This window comes from Anabrus simplex, chromosome 1, assembly GCF_040414725.1.
Source record: "Anabrus simplex isolate iqAnaSimp1 chromosome 1, ASM4041472v1, whole genome shotgun sequence".
Taxonomy (NCBI): Eukaryota; Metazoa; Arthropoda; class Insecta; order Orthoptera; family Tettigoniidae; genus Anabrus; species Anabrus simplex.
Window position 1 is genome coordinate 1,634,430,951 of NC_090265.1, and position 11,383 is coordinate 1,634,442,333.

At 37.2% G+C, this 11,383-nt stretch overlaps 1 protein-coding gene across 1 annotated transcript in view; it reads right to left on the reverse strand.

Annotated features, from left to right (window-relative positions):
• stck (LIM zinc finger domain containing stck) overlaps positions 1 to 11,010 on the reverse strand; it is a 90,666-nt gene extending 79,656 nt beyond the window's left edge. Inside the window, exon 1 of the mRNA XM_067138324.2 lies at positions 10,904 to 11,010. The gene's annotated coding sequence lies outside the window, so the exon portion shown is untranslated. The remainder of the gene's footprint in view (positions 1 to 10,903) is intronic.
• Positions 11,011 to 11,383: the final 373 nt, after the last annotated feature.

Consider the following 11,383-nt stretch of genomic DNA (forward strand, 5'->3'; position numbering starts at 1 on the left):
TCATCAGTAGGACCGAGTTTCTTGCAAATTTCGACATGCTGCGTGCCTTCCTCTCCAGCTTCAACGTCATCTAAAATATTAAAAGCCGGGATTAAAATTCAATCAGTAATATGATATATTACAAAATGAAGTATTAAAATATTGTCGTAAAGTCCGATAAGGTACAATTAATTCATCTCTTCCCTAATGTGCTATAATTTAATTATTGAAATAAAAATTAATATTTACCTGATTTTTCTTTTGAGCCTTCATCTTCATTAACATTAGGTTTTTAAGAAATGCTTTTAATTCTGGTGTCTGTGACAGCACGTTGCTTTCTTTCTTCCTTTTCTCTTTGGCAAGTTTTCTATACTCGGCTCCACTGAGTCGTTTTCTGCCATCCATAATTTGGAAACTGATAAAAACGCAGCTCAAAGTGTACTAAACAATTCCATTTTTCAAACGCCGATAAACGGTAACACGAAAAACTACTCAACACTCCGAACACTAATAACTAAATACTAAATGCAAATAAAATAAAACAACTGTCGGTTCGTATCAACACACGCAGACAACAGTGTACGCAGGCTACATGTGTAGCCGTCGATAATGACAACGATGACTGCAGGTGTCTGTTTAGTTTACTGTTTATTGGAAGCAGAAAGGGGGTGAGATAGATGAGATGCTTGCGCATCGCATCTAGGTCAGACTGTTTTCAAGCCCGACTCCGCTGCCGAGCGCTCAGGCTACTAATTATTCATATCAGTAGTAGGCATAACAGTATAAGATTCACTACAGACCCATGAATTACGTTAATTCTTGTGTCGTGTCTTATAATGAAGAAAATAACTTGGTATACAGTCTCAGTGTAATAAAGTTAATGAATTGGGCAACAAAATTAAATAAAATTAAACAATAGTAATAGTGTTATTATTATTTTGAAAGTTAAATAATTTACTATTGTTTTTAATAAACTTTTCAAATTTTGCTGCCCCCTGAAATCTACCGCCTGGGGCACGTGCTCCCCCTGCCCCGCCCTAGTTCCGGACCTGATGCAGCCCTGCAAATATCTTTCTGGAAATGGTCCATATAACATGCTTAGCATACAGGTTTCATAGAATTGCACAGAACATACTCAGTTTGTTTCCCTGACACAGACAAATTAATTTCTAGAACAAAGAAGATATTTGTCAAAGCTCCATCTTGAAGCCATATTTTCAAGCAGATTGCTCCAGAAGTCTCACTTCCTCCACAGCTAGTGTTAACAAGATGGGGAACAGATTTCTGCTTCCTTTAAAAAAACTTTGACAAACTTTGGCAAATTGTACAGACCTCACGAAGATGTCTCTATCATGGAGTATTTCTTGGCGCATATTCTGATCAGCAAGAATACTGAAGGTCTAGCATCCGAGAGAGATACTGTCAGCCAGATGTTGAGGCATTTCCCTGAGAAGGTTGATTAATGGCATGTATGCAGGATATTGTAATGATTAAGGCATTAGAAGAACTGTTAGAGAGATTTGATGCTTTAAAAGCGCAAGAATAGAATAGGCATGGTAAAGGAATGATCCAAGGGGGGTAATGGGAAACAGGGTAATCAGACAGGAGGAGATAGAAATAATCAGAACTTTATTCATTCTAGGCAAGGGAATCAGAGTGGTAAATATGAAAGGGTAGACACACACTCCAACTAAGGAGATAATCAGTGGGAATATTATGACAGAAGAACAAATCAAGGCGAAATCAAAGACCGCTAGATCAGACATGGCAATGGTGAACAAGCCAATTCAAGTAATTGAAACCAGAATCAAACTTCTTAGTAGAGTCAGATATGGAGTCCAATACCAAAATTCCTATTCACGCAATGAAACGGGTAATATACGAGTTAGACGTGAAAGAGGAATTTTTGGTGACCAAATGTTATGCGATCAGGAGGAACATGAAGCTGTGATTAAAGCTGAGATTTGGGAGGAGAAGGTCAAGGCTTCATTAGATCCAGGCAGAGAGAAGCCTGTATTAATCATAAGCTTTGTGATGGTGCTAAGACAAAAGGGTATGTCAATGAGGAAATTCCAGTTAGTAACATTCATTTTGTCTGCAGTAGGCAGTAAATCACATAGAATTAAGAGTCAACTTGATTTGTTATGGGTGATTTCCGCCAAAAATGTAGCGTTATAAAAATGTTGCATAGACTTGGGAGAAAGGAGATAAGCTGCTCGACTAAGTGGTATGTATATTAAAAAGTTACAAAATAGTTTATTAATATCCACCTGTTCAATACAATACAATCCTTATAATTAGGAAGCAATTATTACACAGTGTTTAATATGGGACATGTTTCGCTTGACATGGCAAGCATCTTCACCCATTAAATATTCTAAGTTAGGTCAGGATCCTGAGTCAGATGTTATGTACTGTATATAAGACTACCCTTAAAATCTAATAGTTTATAATAATATTTTAATTAATGATCATTAATTCTCGAAAGCGATGGAAAGTTATGCTAATTCTAAATTAAGTCATAAAAACTTTAATAAGATAGTTGTTTTGTTGACTTCACGTGTGACAGGGATAAGAAGTTTTTACCATGTCAAAAATTATGTAAAGGTTGATTCTGTGATTCATGATCAAAATCATAAAAGAGTCTTAATATTTACAACAGTATTTTCCAATGATTACAACTAACTAATAGTGTACACAATATTTGTAATGTATTTGTCTAATGTATTAAATGCTACGCTCATTTTCCTGTTAAGTGCAGAAAGTGCTGGCATCCATATAAATTAAATTATTTACTCTCTTATAATAATACTCTCTCTCATTGTTGGTATTTCTTACTTTGTAATTTCATTGTTATAATTCTATTTCAATAGGTGATCAGTATACAACAGTGCTAACATTACCAAATCTCACTTTCACGAGTTTGAATTCTGATCTGGTAAGAAAGGCATTGTCGTGACATCTTAATACATCACAGAGGATTATATTCTCATACATTCTTGCTACGATTATCAGAGCAACCCATCAAACTACCTACTCGGTTTGCATATCCTGAAAACTATATGCCCATTAATACCAAAAAGATGCCAGAAATAAAGAAGTCAGTCCAGTATGTTCCAGAAGGAGAAGAAAAAGAAGAACCCCAACAATCCTGGCGCTCTATTCTTCAGAGGCCAACAGTGGAATAAAAATATGCAGGTGAGTCATGTTTGGCTGCTGTAGATTTGTTCATTTTTGTACTAGCGATTTATACTGGTGTTTTTATATTCCTAGAATTTTGTAGGAGGTATTCAACATTGGACACTGCTGTGTCAAAATGTTTATATTCAAGATAATACTTGGTATTAGCATTGCATTTTGTGTCCATTTGGATTTACAGTTTGTATCAACATTGAAAAATAAATATTTTATTCTGTGTGTTGTGGACAAAAGTGACTATTAACGTTAGAAAACAATGTGTTGAATTAGCCACATTGTTAAAAAAGGATTTATTAGGGTTGAATAAATTTTCATTGGATATTTCACGACACTGAATATTTTACATAATCAATCAACTGAGCAGTTTAAACTGTTGACGGCTGTTGATTTCAGAAAGGACTTAAGTCCAGCAGTTTTAAAAATTAATAGCACATACATTATGCATGAAATTACTATGATTTTGTGTTTATTCAGTGAGTATATATGTATATTTTTTAACTAATGACAACAAAGTTATTTTAATGTGATCCAGAAATTACTAAACAGTTATATTCTCACAAGTAGGTTTTCTGGACTTAAGTCCTCTCTGCAATCAACGATTCATATATAAAATAAAATGTCCTGACTGACTGACTGGGACATAAAGAAATGAAATTTTAATAATAATAATAATAATAATAATAATAATAATAATAATAATAATAATAATAATGTTATTTGTTTTACGTCCCACTAACTACTCTTTTACGGTTTTCGGAGACGCCGAGGTGCCGGAATTTAGTCCCGCAGGAGTTCTTTTACGTGCCAGTAAATCTACCGACACAAGGCTGACATATTTGAGCACCTTCAAATACCACCGGACTGAGCCAGGATCGAACCTGCCAAGTTGGGGTCAGAAGGCCAGCGCCTTAACCGTCTGAGCCACTCAGCCCGGCAAATGAAATTTTGGGGATACATTTACATAACAGTGTAGGTGCTCACTAAGGGAGGATTTTTGGATATTCCTTTGCTAAGGGGGAGAAAATGGGGGTGAATTGTTTAAATGAGCATATCTATAACTCAAAAACTTAAAAGTTTACAGACGTAAAATTTGATATTTAAAATCTCCTTTAAAAAGAAACACGTATTTTTTGTTTTCCAAAAATCCTGTTAAGGGTGGTGAAAAAATGTGAAAAACAGATTAAATGCCTTTTATGAGGATACTTATATCTCAAAAGCTGAAGATGTTACAGACATGAAAATTGGTATTTGGAATCTCCTTTAAAAATAATAAAAAAATATTATTTTGATTTTGGAAAATCCAATTAATTGGGGGTGAACCAGAGTGACAAAGGGGGTGGATTTAAAAAAAAGGCTATATCTACAGTGTATCTCAGAAATGTAAATTGTTACGGACATGAAAACCGGTATTTGGAATCTCCTATAAAAGTAAAGAAACATAGATAATTTATTTTTGAAAAATCAACTTAAAGGAACTGAAAAAGGGCGTGAATTTTTAAAATGTAAATATCTACACAACTTGTAAACTTAACATGTTACAGATGTGAAAACTGGTATTTTCAATCTGTTTTAAAAATAAACACTTATTTTTTCTTTCGGAGAAACCACTTAAGAATGGGAGGGGTGGTAAAAAGGACTGAAAAGGGGGTTGAATAATTTTTGTTAAGATAGTGATATCTCAAAAACTGTAGATATTACAGAGGTGAAAATTGGTATTTGAAGTTTCCTTTAAAAATAAAGAAGTATGTATTTCTTTGCTTTTGGAAAATCCACTTAAGGGTGGTGAAAAATTTAAAAATTAGTTTAATTCTTTGCACAACAATACTTATATCTCAAACACTATAGATGTTGCAGATGTTAAAATTGGTATTTAGAATCTCCTTTAAAAGTAAAGAAACATGTATGCTTTTGTTTTCAGAAAATCCACTTAAGGGGGTGAAAGAATTGAAAAATGATTTTAATTATTTGTATGAGGATAATTATATCTGAAAAACTGAAGGTTACAGACATGAAAATTGGTATTTGGAATGTCCTTTAAAAATAAAGAAACACGCATTTTTGTGGAAAAATCTACTTTGGGGGGGGCGGGGGTGCGCAAAAGGAGTTGAATTATTCTTATGAGGATACTTATATCTCACAAACTGAAGATGTTACAGACACGAAAAATTTGTATTTGAAATCTTCTTTCAAAGTAAATACAGTAGAACCCCACTTAACCAAACTTTGTTTAACCAAAACCTTGTTTAACCAAAACCTGGTTTAACCAAAATGCTCAGGAAAAATTGTATTTTAATATTTTGTTTTTACCCTCTCGTTCTTAGCCGTTGATATTAGTAATTCTCTTGCTGTATGTGCTGAGAGCTACTAGGCAAACCCTATTTTTATATTATGACATATGCCAGAATGCAAGTGTAGCATAAAACAAAACAGTGTCTTACCCTCTAGTTCGTTCCATGATAATTTTTTTCTTGAACAAGCAGGAATTTTCTAAATTATTATTATTACTGTATTATTCGTCATGAAGATTATGTAGACTGTGGTTAACATTGCTTCTTTATGAAATTAAATAATGTAGAAAGGCCAGGAGGAAGAAGAAGCAGCTTGTTGTTTAAAGGTGCTTAACATCTAGGTCATCAGCCAAGAAGAAGAAGAAGAAGAAGAAGAAGAAGAAGAAGAAAGACTTCATTGTTCTCCCTTGGCACCAATTAAGTTCATTTCCAGAAGGCATGTTAGTAATTCTTTGAGCAATAACTGGCAACAAATTGGGAGAAAAACTGTTAAGTGCACAAAAGAAATTAAGAAATCTTTTTAAGAACATGTTTAAGAATGTATATGAACATAAGTATACTAGAAATGCAATGGGAAGCATAATTATAAAAGATATACTGTATGTCAGGAAACATCAGGAATGAATTTCACATTTCACACGGAGTTTGAAAGTAACGCGTAATGGCATCATATTCTGTGATGTTCTTGTCACTAGATGGACCCATGTTCATAAGTTGGCAGCCTTGTGTTGCGTGCTGCGACATTGTGCGAGCCACGCCCTGTTGTATTCTGAAACCTCTCTTTCACAAACTAGTTAGTAATGTTTTATCCCCAACTTTAGAAGAGTGCATTCCAACATCTTGCTTTAATCATATCTTCCAACCTCTCAGGCATGCTCATGATTAATGCTACAACCCTGTCTTGTGGAATCTGTTCCTATCCTGTAGGATGTCAAAAATAATGCTGGGAGACTGGGATTCAGATCTGGTCTACATATTGGCCATTCCATTACATGAATCCCAAATTCATCAAACTATTGTTATGCAATGTGTGCAACATGTAGTCAAGCACTGTCATAGGTGAGCATGAAGCCATCATCGAAGAGCAGAACAAATGGCACAAGATGCTCCTAAAGGACTTCATGCACATACCGACGTACAATAAGGGTCCCATGCTTCACGAAGACCAGGACCATCCTTGCCATCACACTTATTCCCATCCACACAATCTCAGAACCTTCCCGAAAAGCTGTCCTGGGTGAAAATGTGTCGAAGGAACATGTATTTCCCCCCCAGTCCTCTTCAACACACTTTCACTGCAAACCAGTGTTTGGAAGCAAAATCAAAACTCATCAGTAAACAACACTTGCTCCCACTGATGTATCGTCCAGTCATGATTTTCTGTTGCATAACACAAGCGAGAAATATGATGTTATCGAGTGAGTTTGGGGCCCAAAGCAGGTCTTTTTGAACGGAGGCTGGCTTCTCTTAACCTTCTTTGGACAGCTTTTTTGCGGATATTTACTCCTCGGACTTGGAATCAATTTTGAATTTCAATGGCAGTGACGTGGCAGTCAAAGAAAACTTGTAGCCGTTGAAACTTATCATCCCTAGTTGAAGTGACCCTTCTCAGTAATGATCCTGGACTCCTTGATTAACATCCACTTTCCCTGTACCTTTGTACTGTTCTAGAAATCGTCGAAGACGTAGTACTTAAAATTTGTACAACATAACGGATGTTAAGACCCTCTTCTGCCAAGGTGACAGTTCAAGCAGCATCCTCAGGACTCAATGGCATGTTTTCTCTTAATAAATAATTTTAAAACTGACTGATATGCTTAAAAATACCCTTAAATGGGTGAAAAGATGGATGCAGAAAAGTACATAATAAAATTTATTGTTCAATATCTTGTAAAAACATTTTCCATGCTAAGGGAAAAGTAAGATGATGAAGATCACAGGGACAAGGTCAAATCACACTTGTGCTTAGATTGCTTAAGATATGCCTAAATAGGAAATTACACATAATTTTTTTCAATATTTACAATGTGTTGTATTTTTTGTGCCAGTCAATGTACATGGTACACAGTAGAAAGTTACACATATTGAACAGGCTATATCATATAAACAAGAAACATTGCCTTGAAATGGTTCATAATGGCTGGCAACTTTAATCCTCTGCACACCGCCTACTCTAGAGAAGCAAGAGGGAGCAGCTCCACTACTAGATGTCGTAACAACATCGATGTCACACTATCTTCCCTCTCACCCACTCCATTGTTCTCTGCCTGGCACACTGATGGACTATAGTTATACATAGATGTCAATATACTAAATGCACAGCACCCTAACTTTCTTTTAAGGGAAACCTTTCTATTTTTTTTTTTTTTTTTCTTTCTTACCTTTGCTTTTCTTGTTTGACACAGGTAATAGAACAAACAATCTTTTCCGTCTGTCAAAACACGAAATGTAATACTTAGAACACTAACATACCATGTCCATTTTTTACAGGTAAGTTATAGTGTTCTAAGTATTACATTTCATATTTTGACAGAATGAAAGCTTTGCACTAACTTCAGTGTGGACAAACATCATTGCTGGACATAATACCTCGCCCTTCCCCCACTAATGACCTCAAATGACTACTGTTCAGAGACAGGTTAGATTCCAGCTCACCGGAAAGCACTGTTAGGACAGGATTAGGTTAGAGCAGGGCCTCTCAGGGTGCATGCGCTTGGTGCATGCACTGTGCACGGTGCAAAAGACTATTTTGCTTGGTTGACCAGAGTGCAGACCCCCCACTCCTCGATGTGGAGCAATAGCGCTTACTCTCTCTTTCCTCACGCCTGTCTCACTCGCTCCCCCAATCTCCCTCTACCACACATGCTCCGTAGCGCTCTAAGTCCGAGCTGACTTGAGCCGAGTAGAGCCGAGCTTAGCCGAGTAGCCTAGAGACGAAGCGTTGGTCCGAGCTGAACCGAGTGGGACCAATGCACAGTGCACGGAGCTCTTGCGCCTCAATTTGCACGCGTGAGATTTTGGGCGTTTGAGAGGCCCTGGGTTAGAGCTTGGTTAGGTCACACAGCTACTTCAATACAGCATAAAAATTACTGCTAGGGAGGTACAGGTCACCGTTTATGACAAAATTACTAAAAGTGACTAGTTAAGATTCTGATTTACCAGAAAGCCTTGGTGACAGGTTTAGGTTAGAGTCTGATCACGAGCAACTTATGGCTCACATAGGGAATATAGCCATTTGTTTGCAGCCCTGGCAGCTATTAATGGCACAGAATGATCATGCAAGGATAATGAAACGAAATAGATTACTGAGAGAATGACGAACCTCTAATGCTTAGCTGGATTATGAACTACAGGATGTTTGATAAGTCACTCCCTACTTTCAAATCATAACTTTTTTTATTAGTTATCTGATTTTAATAAAACCAAGGTGTTACACATACAAGGTTTTGTTTGACATTTCATTTCTTTGCAACAGGTGAATTATGGCGCACAGGTTTCAGTGTGGAAGAGAGAGAGCCAAGAGAGCGGTGCGATATAAGGTTTGGGGATCTGCAATATGTGTGCAAAGATGGTAGAGGACTGAACATGGTACTAATGTGACGTTAGACGCAAAAGAAATTAAAAATTATACCGGAAGCTATTAACAAGAAGTGTCACTGATGCGAGGAGATTAGGAAGACAGTCAACCTTGAGAATAGATGCCAATGTAGCTACCGTTAGTGAGATGTTTACCAGGAGTCCACACAAGTCATTGCGTCAAGAGGCTCACAAAAGTGGTCTAACAGTTCATGCGGTTAGAACCATTCTCATGCAAGACATCCAAGCCACATTACGTCCAGGAATTGTTCACTAAAGACTGTGATCTTAGGATGGCATAATGATTGGCCGGGACCGTTGTGGTGGGGTCAGATGAGGCTGTTTCATGTCGCTGGTTTTGTAAACAGACAGTATTCAGGAGATAGAGGGTTCGAACCCCACTGTCGGCAGCCCTGAAGATGGTTTTCTGTGGTTTCCCATTTTCACACCAGGCAAATGCTGGGGCTGTACCTGAATTAAGGCCACGGCCGCTTCCTTCCCACTCCTAACCCTTTCCTATCCCATCGTCGCCATAAGACCTACATATGTCGATGCGACGTAAAGCAACTTTAACAGAAAAAAAATTGTAAACAGACATAAGTCATTATTAGGCAAGTGAGAATCCGCACATTTGAGTTGAAAAGGCACAGAGACGTCCGAAAGTAACGGTGTGGTGCGGAATCACACCATCTTCCAATGTCGGTCCATTCTTTCACCACACAACAATGAATGGCGACATAGATCTGGAAATGAAGCAAGATCATATGTGGCCAGTAACTACTCAATGGAACGTCATTGAACAACTTCGCTTTATGCATGATGGTGCAACCCCACATTTCGCAAATGATGTTCACAAGTGGTTGCATGACCATTTTCCACATCGATGGATGGTCAGATGTAGCCCACATGAATGGCCACCTCGCAGTACAGATCTTATGGCCTACGACATTTTATTCTGGAGATGGGCAAAGGAAGACGTGTACCTTTAGGAACCAAGAAGCTTGGATGAATTGGAAGCAACAATCAACAGTGTGCTCATGAACGTTCTACGCAACATGTTGAGAGAGGAATTTGCAAGCGTACCGGATCGGTTACACAAAAGTGCTGCGAATCTACGGACTTATGTGGAAATGTAGCCAATGGCAAACAAAACCTTAAGGTCTCTGTGTATAATGGCTTTGTTTAAATAAAATTAGATAACTAATAAGTAAAAAGTTACAACGATTTAAAAATAAGGAGTGACATATCAAACACCTTGTAGTGTAACAATGTAAACAGTACTTTATTTACCATCTTAAGTTAATTCATATTATTTTGAAAGCTATAAAAGACAGTCTGGTGATAAAAATTCAAACTCCCATCGAGATGATTAAAATAATCATATGAAGTTACAATGTATCCCATTAATTCCTTAAGAGATTGAAGGGTAGGCTGTACATTTCTACCTCCTACCTCAGTACCCTACACAAATTTTCCAATACAATCTTGGAATTTTAAAATGCCACGACAATCTTATTTCATGAGTTGAAGATGAACTCATCCGTCACTCCATACCGCAACATATGACCACAGATTGTAAAAAACAAAGTTATTCATCAGATACAAACAGGCTACGGAGATTCGGTAGGTTGTCAGAAATTCCACCAATGTTCTAAAATTCCAAAAATGTATTCCTTTTCAATTAGTTGCGTTAATTAAGATAGGCCTGGTGATAAAAATTCAAACTTCCATCGAGATGATTAATACGTAAATGATTTATTTCAAAACTTGAAAAGTACGGTGCCTGTTATTACAGCCTTATTACATACAGCGTGCATTCTACCTGTAAAATGTGACGCTTCAATAGTGACACATTGACTCACCTTATCTCACGAATGCTATGAAACATTACGTTACACACACGCCCTTTTCTAGTATGACGTTAACCCAACCTTCCTAAACCTAACATTAGCTCCACCCATAACCAAATATGGCTACAAAACAGTATGACATCATATTAATGACCTAAAAAAATATTCTCGAAAACATTAAATCGAACAACAACAATCGAATGTATATCGAGCCATCGAGCAAAGGAAATACGATATATCGACCAAATGCAAAATCGGAATTGGAGTTGGTTGGAACGTTGCCTACGAGATACATCTGTCTGTTAGCCCAGAGGCTGGTTGGATCCTCAGATAGCACCACCAAAGGCTATGCAGATATAGGAAAAGCACAAAAACCAATGGCAGAGCTCAAATGAGGCGTACTAGGCAAGAGAATGAGTGAGGTAGTTTGCCATTGCTTTCCTCACTGGACCAGAAGGAGCCACTGCAGCACGACTGATCTTATGAGCAACA